Source organism: Orycteropus afer, unplaced genomic scaffold, assembly GCF_000298275.1.
Source record: "Orycteropus afer afer isolate SDZICR_OR568_19922 unplaced genomic scaffold, OryAfe1.0 scaffold00295, whole genome shotgun sequence".
Taxonomy (NCBI): Eukaryota; Metazoa; Chordata; class Mammalia; order Tubulidentata; family Orycteropodidae; genus Orycteropus; species Orycteropus afer.
In genome coordinates this window covers 169,576-184,114 of record NW_006921882.1, presented here as the reverse complement: position 1 = coordinate 184,114, position 14,539 = coordinate 169,576, and positions in this window count along the sequence as shown.

Below are 14,539 nucleotides of genomic sequence, written 5' to 3'. Positions count from 1 at the left end.
ATTTTCCAGGTGATGGAGGATGGTGGCTTGGACTTGGGCAGTGGTGTGGGGTTAGAGAGAGGTAAAGTAATGTGGGTACATACAGGTGTGGTCTCTGGTGGGGAGAGAAGAAAATAAAGCCTCGAGTGTTACGAGGTGTGGAAAGACTGGCATGGTAGCTGATCTGAAGTCACCAGCATGATGTCACTGAACATGGAGCTGGGTAGAGATATGAGCAATCTACCCCCTGTGCTTGTGAGCCAGCTTCTGCCCCCTACTGGTTGGGAGGATGAAAAACAGTCATTCAGCTGGATTGGATGTGGAGTGAGGAGGAGGCCACATTGAAGAGTCTCCCGTGTTTGGTTGGAGTACTTGAGAGGACGGCAGTGCCACGGATGAAGGAGCACAGATTTGCAGATGGCCGGGGCACATGGCAACGAAGCTCACCTGAAGGTCCTGCTCCTCCAGGATGTGTCGTCTGCTAGCCTGTCGGGGTCTCTCTTTTCTCATCCTGTGCTCTAGTGTTGTCAGTTGAGTTAGCTGTGTGTAGAACAGAAGGAAACGTTACCCGCTCCTGTACAATTGCCATGGTCTTTGATGCGTCTGAGCCCTTGTTGCGGCTGCTGTGTTAATCCATCTCATTGGGGGTTTGTCTCATTTCCATTGACCCTCTACCAAGCACGATGTCTTTTTCTAGCAGTCGGTCTTTCTGGTGACATGTCTGAAGAAAGCAGGACGAAGCCTTACCCTCCACTCTTCTGCCTTTATTCTAAGCCTGTTTGTTCTTTCCGCTGGCAGTGCAGGTATCTTCAGTATTAGCCAACATGATCCAAAGGCATCAACTCTTCAGTCTTCCCTTCTCACCGTGTAGCTTCCACATGTACATGAAGCAATTGAAAAGGTCACGGCTTGGATTAGGAGCACCTCAGTCACCAAAATGACATCTTTGCTTTTTTGACATCCCAAGGAAGTCTTTTTGCAGCACATTTGCTCAGTGCAGTACATCGCTTGATTTCTTGACTGAGGCTTCTATGATTGTTGATTGTTGATCCCAACAGAATAAAGTCTTTAACAACTGCAATGATCTCTCCATTTAACATGATGTTGTTTATTGGTCCAGCTGTGAGGGTCTTCATTTTCTTCATGTTCAGGTGTAATCCACATAGAAGACTGTGGTCTTTTGCTTTCATCAGTAAATGCCTCCAGTTGTCTTAATTTCTGGCAAGCAAAGTTGTGTCATCTGAGTATCACAGGTTGTTAACCAGTCTTCCTCCAGTACTGATGCCACGTTCTTTTTCACATAGTCCTGATTCTTGGATTATTTGTTCAATGTACAGATTGAACAAGTAAGGTGAAAGGATATAACGCTGTCTCACACCAACTAGTGTTTGTCCTGCCCACATGGTTATTGGGGGGAAGGTCTCTCAGTAGGTTAAAGTGACAAGAGTGCTGGGCTGGAAATCTGGAGATTAGAAACTTCAGGCTCAAAAGGTTGCGAGCCGCCCTCTATGAGGCAATCACTGGTCTCTCCTCGTCTGGAGCAATGAAGAGTGAAGAAAATGAAAGACTCAAAGAAATAACTGGTTCAAGGGACCAGTTAGAGACATGTGAACCCCAGCCTCTACTACCTGGAGACCAGAACTAGATGGTGCTGGGTCACCAATGCTGACTGCTCCAGTCAGGCTCAAAACAGAGGGTCCTAGATAGCGTGGGAGAAAGCAGTGTACAAGAAAATTCAAAATCACGGAAAACAAGACTTATTGGTGTGCTAGAGACTAGTGGGACCCCAGGACTGGGGCCCTTCGACTCCCTTCAAGTCTGGGACTGAACCCACCTCTAGGGATCAACTTTCCATCAAAAAATAGACAAGTCTAGATGGGGCAATCTACTTCCGTGGTGATATTGCCTCAGAAACCCAAGGAGGGGTTGCTATGAGTTGGGTCCTACTCGATGGCACATAACAACAACAGAGAGTGAGTGACATCAGGGAGGAGTGTACTTCTTGGTACCATCAGCCATTGAGACCATAAGGAGCATTTGCCTGAAAACCAAGGTCAGAAGGTGGGAAGAAGCAGGAAAGGAGGATGAGTGAAAACCAAGAACCCAGGGAAGTGGGGAGGGTGCTGCTACACTGAGGGAATCGCAGCTAATTTCATGAAACAAAATGTGCTTAAATTGTTGAATAGAAACTCATTTGCTCTAAAAACTTTTGCCCAAGTTATAATCAATTAAAAAATTTACAGTAATTAAAAAAAAAAAAGAGGTTAAGGTCCAGGTCACATGGCGGGTGAGTGGTCGGACCCAGGCCCTCCGACTGGCGCTTGCCTCTCCACTGGGCTGATGGGTCTGCAGTTACAGAAATCCAGCTGCCCTGGTGGTGCAACGGTTGAGCGGTCGGTTGCTAAGCAAGAGGTTGGTGGTTCAAACTCCCCCAGTGGCTCCGTGGGAGGAAGCCCTGGTGACGTGCTTCTGTAAAGATTGTAGCCCAGAGGACCCTCAGGACAGCTCTGTTCCGTCCCATGGGGTTGCTACAGTGAGAATGGACTTGCAAGCTCCCCAAGCCAAAATCTAATGTTCCAAAGAAAACAAAAAACACCACGTGCAGTCACTTTGCCTCTACTCTTGTGGTCCCACTAAATTATTATACACATGGGGGAGCAGCCAGCACAGAAAAGCGGAGAGGTGAGTACGCCCTCTCTAGATCAGGTAAGAAGTCACAAGCCCCATTAAAAGACCCTCTAACATACAATTAAGACAGCATCAAACGTGTTCATCAGGGAATTACACGGGCCGCTTGCTTTGAGCTTTCACTGTGTGCTAACCCTTCAGGCCCTGGTTAAGCCCAAGTGTTGTCGGCAGTGGACCTGGGATCTGAGCCCATGGAATTTAAGGGCTCAGTCAGCAAGCTTTCTGCTGATTTGCTTGGGTGTCTCTTTCCATCTGCGGGCCCTTTGAGAGCAACCCTGGTGCGGCCGTCCAAGCTGGTAGATGTGAGTTGCATCAGGATGCTGCCTGCACTTACGCATTTAATGTCTGATGATAGCAGCTGCCTGCCCATCAGCCAGCCCATGCACAGGGTTCACGGGCTCTTCCGAAACTCTTCGTCTTGCAGCCTCATCCTGTAGACCCGGGAAGGAGCTTTCTGTATGCAGCCAGGCTAAGAAGGAGCAGCAAATCCGGTGTCAGCTGCCTTGGGGTTTGAATCCGAGCTCGGGCCCTTAGTCATTTGGGCAAGTTAGTTAAACTTTCTGCACATCATGTTTGCATCTCTAGTGTGAGAGATCTTAGTGCCACCTCGTGGGGCTGCTCTGATCACATGAGCAATGGGCATGATCAGGATTTGATCTCTATCCTTGTATCTGGGCCGTCAGGAATGGATGCAATCCAGCTTCCGCCTCCTTCACTCACTGGCTATTCACTCATCCATTTGTTCCCCCTACAGGACGCATGGAATACCTATGAATACACTCTGCGACGTTTTCAGTTGACCTGGGCATCAACTCAAGCCCCTGCCTCGTGCCAGCTCGCCGACATCTGAGCAACCTGGGCGTTCCCCTCCGCACAGGCGTTGCCAGCCCTGCCTGTCAGTGTGAGACTGGTGCCGCTGTGAGCCTGGGAACTGCCTTTGGTAACTGGGATCCCTGCAGTGTCACGGTGTTGGACAGGTGAGGGGAGAGGCCCGCCTGTCCCCCCTGAGAATCAGCCAATGAGCCCTCTCAGATCACAACAGAACCTCATCCAGGTGGGAAGGCGCTACAACTCACAATGGCCACAACAGACAGGGTGCAGTGCAAATTGTGAGGGCGCAGCAGGCCTGGGCAGTGGTTTGCTCTGCTGGGCATGAGGTCGCCAAGAATTTGAGGGAACTGCACGGGCGCTGAAAACAACAAAATCAACAGTCCTTTCTGAGCCCAGCTTGTCCTTCCCTGATGGCTCTCTTCTTTCTCCCTCCAACCTAAATGTGAAATTCAGCCACTGTGGTCTCACAAACACACACACACACACACACACGCTCACATATAGTCACATAAACACACACTCACTCTGAAGCACACACATTCACACATACTCACACTCTAACACACTCACACAAATGTACTCATTCACACACTTATGCACACTCACACACTCACACACACTCTCAAACCCACTCATACATTCATGCACTCTGACACTCATACACAACACACTCACACACTCTCACACACTCTCACTCTCACATACATACATGCACACACTCATACACACAATCGTACACTTACACACACATACACTCACACTCAACACACACTCACAGACACACAAGCTCATTCACTCACAGGCTCTGTGTGTGCCACAGACTTTACCGGTATTTGGGGCCTTGCAGGTTTACCAGCCTGGTAAGCATTGCGTTCCACATGCCTTTGTTCTAAAGTCCTGGCGTCCTTCAGCCTCCTCATGTGCCCCGGCTCTCTCTCTTCTGCCTGTCCATCCTTGTCTCTCTGTTTTGCTCAGCCCCAGAGGCCTGCTCCTACCAGCAATTCCTTGACCTCTAAGAAGACCTCTAAGAAGATGGCATTGGAGGCATTTGCTAAATGATTAGACTCCTGTCTCTTCCTCCCCTGCTCTGAGGACCACTGACAGCAAAGCAGCACCCCGAGAGGCTCCCTTGCCCAGCCCTGCACTTCCCCCTGGGCTAGCGCAGGCCCTGTGAACCAGAACACCGCCCTGCACTTCTCCCCCAGGTGGCAGCAGGCCCGTGAACCAGAACACCAGTTTCAACTCATGGTGAGCCCACATGTGTCAGAGTAGAGCTGCGCCCAACAGGCGTTTTCAGTGGTGGATTTTCAGCAGGAGGTCCCCAGGCCTTCCTTCTGAGGGGTTCTGGGGGGGGGGGTTAGAACCTCCACTCTTTTGCTTAGCAGCCAAACACCTTAACTTTTGCACCACCCAGAGACTCTGGTAGGTCCCGTAGATAATTTGAAATCTTTAAAGGATGAAAGCAAAGATGTTCCAAGTCCCTGTGAAAGCACCATGTCACAGTGGGAAGGGCTCCGGTCCTGGTGCTGAATCCATGATATTACAGTCGATCCTTTTCTAAAAGGACCTCATTTAAATGCAGGTATCAAGAACCAGTTACTCCATTAAGAGTTAAAAGCAAAAGGCACGGTTCATTTTCCATTTTTAGCCATGAAATTTGCAGCCGTGTGCTTACGAGAAGTATTATTTTAGCCTTCATAGTTCTCTTTGCATTACTTTCTGGAGACAAAATTAAAAGTTAAAAATTGAAACCTGACATCAAAAGCTCAGCATGCTAAAGGGTACGAGTCATGAAAAACACACGAGGAAGTGAGCCTTTGAAGACTTTCAGAGCAGAAATACACCAGGAAGAGCTGCACTGTTCAATAAGGACACACGGCAGAGAGCTTAGAAGGATGCATGGTGGGAAATGGGAAAGTAAGATTTGAGTACTCTGGTCTGAGTGTCCATAATTAAGAGAACATAAGACAGCTGAAAAGATTTCCAGAAAATAACCAACACAGGACACAACAATGTACATCTATTGGCTAACTTGTGTCTCTTTTCTATGTGCAATTTGTAGAATTTATTTCTTCTCCCTATATCTATAAGACAAGGGAATATTTCACATTAGCCCATTGTGCCCGCTTCTGACTGGTGCTTGCATGAGCCGTGCCCTGCTCTGGTGTGTCTACGGGGGATCCAGGGAGAGCACTTCACTACAGGCTTGTGAGAAAGGCAAATTCCCACTTAGTTCTCGATGCCCCTGTATGTCCAAGATGCTGCAAGACAAAGAGAAGGAAATGATCCCCTAGGCACCGAAAAGTCTCTTTTCTGATTATAAGAAACATCTTTGTAAATGAACCATCAGTATGAAAAATACAGACCAGATGATTTCCCTCTATGGAGGAAACATATCTTTCAATTCAAAAGGTATTGGAACAAATGAGATAAAATGACAACAATAATAACTATTGTTTGTTGAGTGCTTCTTCCCAAACAGTCTGCCGCTGGAAACCTGTGCAGTGCACCTCTGCTCCCACTCACGGGGCTGCCTGAGTTGGAGCTGCCTTGATGGCACCTGGCTTGGCTTTTGGTTTCTACACATGACCCAACCACAGTCTCCCCCAAGGCTGCTTAGACGCCTGCCCTGTCGTCGAGGCCAACTTAAGATGCTCTAGCTTCTTCCAGCTTCCCTTCATCTAGCTAAATAATAGATGGCCCCGTCTCTTTATTTTAATAGATCTCCCCTTTATTAAAAAGTGCCCCGGTGCCTCCTGATGGATGGATTCTTCCAAATCACTCGGAACTTTGCCTCTTGTCACCACTCTTCTGTTTATGAGGGAGAGCTGACAGCAGGGCTGTTTACAACTGCTCCTCGAGAGGCCCTGTCCATCACCTGACCCTCAGAGCTCTTCGCGCGGCTGCCCTAGGCTCTCTCTGCCAGGGCCTCTCCTCCTGAGGACCTGGTCCTTGCACTGCTCTATGTGGACGTCAGCTCTGCTGGCATGGACACCTTAACTGCCATCTCCTGGAGCCCGAGCTGGTCGCTGTGAGCCCATCAGTCCACGAAGGTCCTACCTTTGGAATCCCCCTTTTATGGATTGAATTGTGTCCCCCCAAAATATGTATTGGAATCCTGACCCCTCTAACTGGATGTGAACATCCTGGAGATAGAATATTAGACACCAGTCATGCACCCACACAGACACACACTCACACACACGCACACACAGGAAGACAGATGCCATGTGAGAATCACCTACAAACCAAGGAACCAAGGAATGTCGGGGGCTGCCAACAAGAAAGGAATCCACGTGGCCGCGACCCTGATTTGAACTTCTAGCCTCTAAACTGTGAGAAAATAAACTTCTAGGCAGCTCCTGGGGTATCTCTGTTACTGCAGCCATAGGAAACCAAGCATACATCACTCACGCACACACACACACAGTCACAAGCCTGCATGCACTCACACCTACATGCCTACATACACCCACACATACACACACTCAGAAGCATACACACACTCACACACACACACTCACAAACATACCTACACTTACACACAAGCGCACACCCCAATAGGCAGAGAGAGAAGAAGCCGTTCTGTGAAGGTACACGGATGCTCGCACAGGTCGTAGCTTAGGAGGGCTTTAGGACACACACTCAACACTCTGCTCTACCGACCGTGCTGCTCTTTTGCAGCAATTCGTCGTCCTTGCTTCCAAGGGGCGTCTGGTGGTGTTTCTTCGGAGACGAGCCTGTGGCTTTGACACAGAGCCGGTGTTCCGTCTGCACCTATTGGACAAAGCACGGGGAGCCCAGGAAGACACCTCAGGCCAGGTACCGCTCACTCAGGACACCTGCCTCCCCAGCCTGAGAATCCCCGTGACTCGGGCTGACCGACTGCAGGAGGCTGTCTTCTCTAGTTTCTGGGTTGCATGGAATACATCCATTTCTATCTTAATTAAAAATTACGATGAGACAATGAAGTGTTGTTACAGATTGGATGGGTAAAACAATTGACTTGACAGTAATCTAAGAATTTAATTATAGCAAAACATGCCCATGTAACACACATACTCAGGCAATGAAGAGTTGAAGAGGGTCAGTAAATCATTGTTTTTAAAAACACAGGAAGCCTTGTAATAGTCCTGTTGGCACTGATGAGGCCATAAAGCAGCTCTAAGTAGGCTTGGTGCCCAGGCACCGTGAGCTTTAATGGGCCGGCGTCTCTTAAGATGGAAAGCTGTCTGGGGCAGGCTACAGTGTGAAGATGCTCATCTCAAAGGCAAAGCCACCACTCGGGGAGTGGGGGACTGTTGGGAAGACCCGTCTTGGCCAGCTGTGTGGACCCTGCGTGTCTGCGACAGGCGACTGAAGGAAAAAGGGGAATGGACAGGCAGTGTCGCAGCCAGCGCAGGGCGGAGTCGCCGGGGCAGACAGGCTCCTGGCGCATTCCCCATGTGGCCACACCCGGCTGTCCCACTTCCAGTCTCAGAGGCGGAGGTCATCCATCAGGGCCGCTGCCTGAGGAGGGTGCAGGGGCAGAAGACAGCTCTTCAAGCCCTTTATTTCTGGCACCTTCTCAAGTGCCGTTCCTCAGAGAGGCTTCCCGCCGAAAGAATGTCTGGACCCTTCAGCACTGCCTGTCCCATTCAATTCCGACTCATAGCCGCCCCAAGCGACAGGGTAGAGCTACCCCGTGGGGTTTGCTTGACTGTAATCTTCAGGGAAACGTATGGCCAGGTCTTTGTTCTACAGAAGTACTGGGTGGGTTTGAACTGCTAACCTTTCAGTTAGCAGCTGAGTGCTTAACCATTGCACCACCAGGACTCGTACCTACTCTATTACCTTATTTAATCTTCTTGAGAGTTTTAACCAGATCTGAGACTGCCATACCTGTTTATTTACACACTGTCCTCTCCACTAAGAGAGCTCTGGTGGCGTAGAGCCTGAGTCATTTGACTGCTAACCAGAAGGCTGGTGGTTCACACCCACCAGCCACCCCTCTGAAGGAACACTGGACAATCTACTTCTGTAGAGATACTGCCTTGGAAATCCAAGGAGGGTTGCTATGAGACGGAACTGACTTGACGGCAGTGAGTTTGGTTTTAATTTTTTCTCTCCACTAAGGCCCTGGGGTGGTGCAAATTGTTTGCCACTGGCTGTTAATTTAAGATGAGTGGTTCAAATGCACCCAGCAGCGCCAAGGAAGAAAGATCTGGCAATCCGCTACCGTAAAGGTCACAGCCAAGAAAACCCTCTGCGGGAGGTCTACTCTGTCACATGGGATCACCGGGGCTGGGAGTTGACTCAGTGGTGGCAGGTTTGGTCTTTGCTCTGGTTCTTTCCCCAGCGGAGAGGAAGCACCTTGACCTTGATGATGTGGGCTGTGTCTGACTACTTGGGGCTGTACCTCTCGTACCTGGAACAACTCTGGGACCTCTGTGAATGTTTGTTGAGTGAATGCGAGTGAGCATGCCTGGACCTCTCCCTTCCTTTCATCCAGGCATGCACTGCTCACCCAGGCTCATCTCTTCCTCAAGGAAGGGAGAGTGCTAGCATGGCTAGTGAGTTTTAGTGGAGGTCTCTGATCTCACCTGGATCTGCAGAAATGCCCCATGGATGGAGATCCTACCTCACGTTTTGCTGCTGAAGTATTTCTTCTGGGCCAGACCCTCTGAGACAAGCTCTTACTCTGCACACACATGGGCTTGTGTATATGTTGATAATGCTCTTAGATGCCCTTCGGTCAGTTCCAACTCATAGCAACCCCAGGTACAAGAGGATGAAATGATGTTCAGTCCTGTGGTGTCCTCAGAATGGTTGCCATGTTCAAACCCACTGTTGTGGCTCACATATACGTAATATTAACATAAGGAAACCTGGTGGCACAGTGGTTAAGCACTTGGCTATGAACCAAAGGGTTGATGGGTGGAACTCACCCAGTGGCTCCTTGGGAGGAAGACGTGGCCATGTGCTTCACACAGTGACAGCCTAGAAAGCTCTGTGGGGCCCTTCCACTCTGTCACATGGGACGGCCATTAGTGGAAATCGACTGGACAGTATACCAACAATAACAATTGCCAGTGTGGATTCGCTCAGTGCTTGTAGCTGGCCTGCTCCTGGGTGTGCAGTAGGCTCACTCTGCTAGGCTCCCTGGGACTGAGTCGTTCGGATGTGTCGTGTAGCCAGTTCTGCCCAATCCATTGTAAGTAGGGTCGACATGTGCCACTTTGGCAACCGAGCACTTTGTCCCTGGCATGAGACCTCTCTCCCTTTCCTATGATGAGTGGCAAGGCAAGATGTAGGTGTCCGTCAGCCTAGGGCCTGGAGTGGCAGCCCCAGAACCTGACATGAGCCTGCCACGGACTAACTGCTGGAACGAGAACCACACCTTCGCTATCCCAGACCACCATGATTATGAACCGTTTATAACCGCAGCCTGGTAGTAAAGTCCTGGTCCACTCTGGCCAACAAGAAGAGCTGTCTTGTTTTTTTGTTCGTTTTTTGCTAAAAAGAATTCGAGGGCGGCTTAACATTCCCATATCACAGAAATTAGTAGAATTTACCCAAATTATCAAGTCTCACTAAGAGATTTATTGACGTTTCAGAAAATATTCTTCCAGGGCATGGGATGTACACACACACACACACACACACACACACACAAAGTGCATTGAGGAGCCTGGGCCGATGGTCAGCAGCTTGAACCCACGAGCTGCTCCATGGGAGAAAAGACATAATCTTCTCCCATAAAGATGATAGCCTAGGAAAACCTATGGGATAGTTCTCTGCCACATGGAGTCACTATGATTTGGAACTGACTTGATGGCACACAACAGCACTCACCACGTGTTACTGTGTTGTTGTTGTTGTGTGCCACTGAGTCAGATCTGACTCATAGTGACCGCTCCTTGGGTTTCTGAGGCAGTATCACTACAGAAGTAGATTGCCCAACCTTCCTTCCTAGGAGTGGCTGGTGAGTTTGAACCGCCAGCCTTCTGGTTAGCAGTCAAATGCCTTAGGCACTATGCTACCAGAGCTCCCTGTATTACTGTATGTGCTACAAAATATTAGAGTATCAGGGATCAGGGGTGCAGAAACATCTACGTATTCATGTGCTCTTCCTGCGTTTCAGAGCTGGGGTCCTTAGAGCCTCACATCTTCTAACCTTACAGGGAAGCACGTCTGAGCCCAAACAGAGTCCTGAGAGAAGAGCCCTGGGGCCCACACTAAGTCTTCACACTCGCAGTAAGCATGTCTCCACTGTACCACACTGGCCCCTTCTGTCTCCATTCTCCTGATGAGAGAGGAGTTTTCTCTAACCTTCCAGCAGGGTGAAGGGAGATACTACAAATATACACATTTCCTTGGGCAACTGATTGACTCTGTACATTTCATCCACCTCTCCTGCTGCTTCTGAGGCTTCGGATCACAGGAGGTGCCTGGGGAGTTTTGTCCTCCCTTAGATATGGAAGCTTTCCCAGGCTTCAGTGACGTCCCTCATGTGAATGGGTTGTGCCATAGCCATCACCTGGAGTGACTAGCAAACTTGCATAGTCTTGGGCTCAACTTTGCGTTCAGGCCCTAGTGGTGCAGCAGTTAAAGTACTTGGCTGCTCACTGAGAAGTTGATGTTTCAAACCCTCCAGCCACTCTGCAGAAGGATGTGGCAGTCTGCTTCCATAAAGATTTACAGCCTTGGAAATTGTATGGGGCAGTTCTACTCTGTGCCATAGGGTCACTATGAGTTGAATCGACTCAACGACACACAACAAAAACAGCCAGGTAGTATTTGGAGATCAGAAGGCAGGAAGGTCAAGGTGAGACTTCAACAGTTCTAAGAAACCAAGACTGAGAGGAACTGTAACCATCTGAATTCTCTTTTCTCTTTGATAGGCCTTGTTGGCTGCCATCAAGTTGGTTTTGACTCATGGTGACCTCTTCTGTCACAGAATAGAACTACTCCATAGAGGTTTCAATGAAAGGAGCTCTGGTGGCATAGTGGGTGAGATATTTGGCTGCTAACCCAAAGGCCAGTGGTTCAAATCTACCAGCTGCTCCATGGGAAGAAGATGAGGCAATCTATTTCCATAAAGATATAGCCTTGGAAACCCAATGGGAGCTGTTATGAGTTGGAATGCACTATATGGCAGTGGATTTGGCTTTGGTTTTTAAATATTAATGGAAGCAGATCACCAGAACTTTTCTTCTCCGACACCCCTAGGTGGGCTTGAACTGCCAACCTTTAGGTTAACAGTTGAGCACAAATGCTAGAGATGTTCCTACTGACTCTTTGAGAGTGATAGTTGTTGTTGTCATTGCTGTGCCTGCCTAGAGCCTGTGTCTTAAAGGCACTTGTATTTTCCGCTTTGGAGAGCAATCCACTCTCATTCTTAGTCCATGTGGCTTCTCACTGTCTGCAGTGATTTGCTCTGAGATGGGTATGGAACTCATCCGTCAACAAGGGAAGCTGTGCTAGAATTATCTCTGCTGGAACTGCTGAGCTGCTTGGACATGAGCCTGGAGCTACTGGTGGCCATCTCTGCCTCCACCTGGATGTGTTTGCTCCAGAAAAAAGTCAATGGAGATGAACATAAACCTGACAAGAGAGTTTTATCACCTGCATTTGGCTTGATCTTAGATCTCTGGACCATAGGAGGCAATAATTTCCTGGTTTTCTCTAAGCCAGTGAGCTCCAGGTTTCTGTCACTCACAACCAAAGGATTCCTGACAGGTACAGCTGTCTCCTACTCCCTAGTCCTGGTTCTAAAATGGCCTGGGATGCTGGCCTGGAGCTCGGGGCTGACAGGGGTATTTGTGAGATGTAATTGGCATTTCAGCTGGGCTTTATTCCAGTGACTGTCTGGCCAAGGGGATCATGATGCCAAATGCCATCGCCAAGGACAATCAAACACAGGTGGTTGATGTATTTCAGCAGATGGTAGCACCAGCCTTAGTCTGAGACAAACGCCTCAAACACAGGACGGGACAGTTGGTCTACCCCTTCTCCTCTTATATATGCAGGCTATGGAGACTACGCTTGGAGACTTTTCAGGGTCTGCTCAGAGGTTCTGCCATTTGTTCTCTGGTAGCTGTGCTGGCCTTTGTTCCAGCCAGCAGCTGGTGTGTCCTTCTCACATGTGCCATGAGCATATCTGAGGTTTGGATAGGGTAGGGCCATTGTCTATCAGGGCTTTAACTGAGTCGTCTTCCTTTCTTAGGATAAAGGTAACCTAGAATGTAGGAGCTCTGGTAGCATAGTGCCTAAGTCACTTGACTGCTAACCAGAGGCTGGCGGTTCAAACCCACCAGCCACTCCTCAGAAGGAAGGTTGGGCAATCTACTTCCTTAATGATACTGCCTCGGTTACCCAAGGAGGGGTCGCTATGAGTCGGGTCCGACTTGACGGCACATAACAACAACAGAATGTTTCAAGTAATTGTAGTGTGTGGAATGATAAAACAGGAAACTCCTCTTCCAAAAAACAAAACAAAACAAAACAAGGAAACACTGTTCTGTGGTTCAGATATGGCAGGGAGATACTTGTTAGTTGAACTTGATTAGTTGTCTGTGCTGCAGAACTTTGCAGACTTTCCAACACACAAGATGTGCTATGATTCCCCAGAAGGAGGTCTTGGTGGGCAGCTGTACCATCAGACGATTGTTTGGGGAGCATCTCTTGGGATTCCATGTTCTGCGAAACACAGCTTGGGAATGTTCTAAAGATAAAGATGTAAAAGGTGGTGTCCCAGTCTGGGTTCTCTAGAGGAGTGAAACCAGTGAAGTATATATGTGTGCAGAGAGATTTACTTCAAGGAAGTGTCTCACACAATTGTGAGGGCTGGCAAGTACCAAATCTGTGGGTCTGGTAGCAGCTTGGAGACTTCTGCCTGCTCACAGGTTTACAGCAACTGGTGAGTCCAAAATCTGCAGGTCAGGCAGCAGACCAGAGATTTCTGAAGGAACCAGTCATCAGGAGATGAGAAGAGTGGAGGGTTGAGGGGGAGAGTGGGCTTTGCCAGAACACTCATTTATATACGGGAGGCAGACCACACCCCTAAGGAAACTCCCCTTTCAATTGATTGGCTGCTCACCTCAGATCAGATCATGGAAGGTGGTTACATTGTATCACATATGGAAGAGTATGTCTGCCAAACCACTGAGAACCACAGCCTAGTCAAGTTGACACATCTATTTTGAGATAGAGAAGAGCAGATCAAGCAAGCAAGCACACAGAGAGGCAAAGATACACACCACATGATCCCAAGAAACCTAAGGATCAAAGCTGAAAGGGACAAGGGCCTTCGTCCAGAGATGACTGAGACAGAGAGGGAGAGCCTTCCTTTACAACCAGTGCCCAGACTTGGAATGAAGATTTAAGCCATGAGAAAAGAAATTTCTGATTGTTAAAGCCTCCACTTGTGGTATTTCTGTTACAACAGTGCTAGGACACTGAGACAGCCAGCAAGAGTAAGAGAGGGCAGACGGATGCTTGCTCCTGAGCCAGCACCCCGCCCAGGTCTTCTCAGAGGTGGGAGACCGTGGAAGAAGAGTGTCTGTGGAAAACAGAGCGTATGGAAATTAGCTCTAACCAGCTGAATGCTCTCTCTGAGCTGGCACTGGAAATTGTGATGGCAAACAGACACTGCTCTTTGGTGTCCCCTCAAAGGGTGCCCAGGGCATTTGCCATGCTTGCCATACTCTAGAGATGCCTGAAACCTCCTATCTCTTGGGAGCCTAAAGAAGAGAGAAGTAGTGACTTTCTTCCCAGGTAGGATGGAAGAGAAGGTGCCGTGACCTTCACCACATGCCCAAGTCCCACCTCTAAATGCAGTCCAGGGTCAGCCTCTGAACTGGAACAAGCTCTTCAGCAGGAAAGGGGAATGTGTTCCCCCTGCTCTCGAGTGTCTTTGAAGAGGGGCAGGAGCAGATGGAGCCCACAGAGCACATGGAGCAAGTGGGGCAGCCTTGATAGAACAAAGAGAAGGTAGAATGGCATCGTACCAGGTGCAGCTTCCCTGGTGTGGTTATTTGCAATATATCACAAACATTTC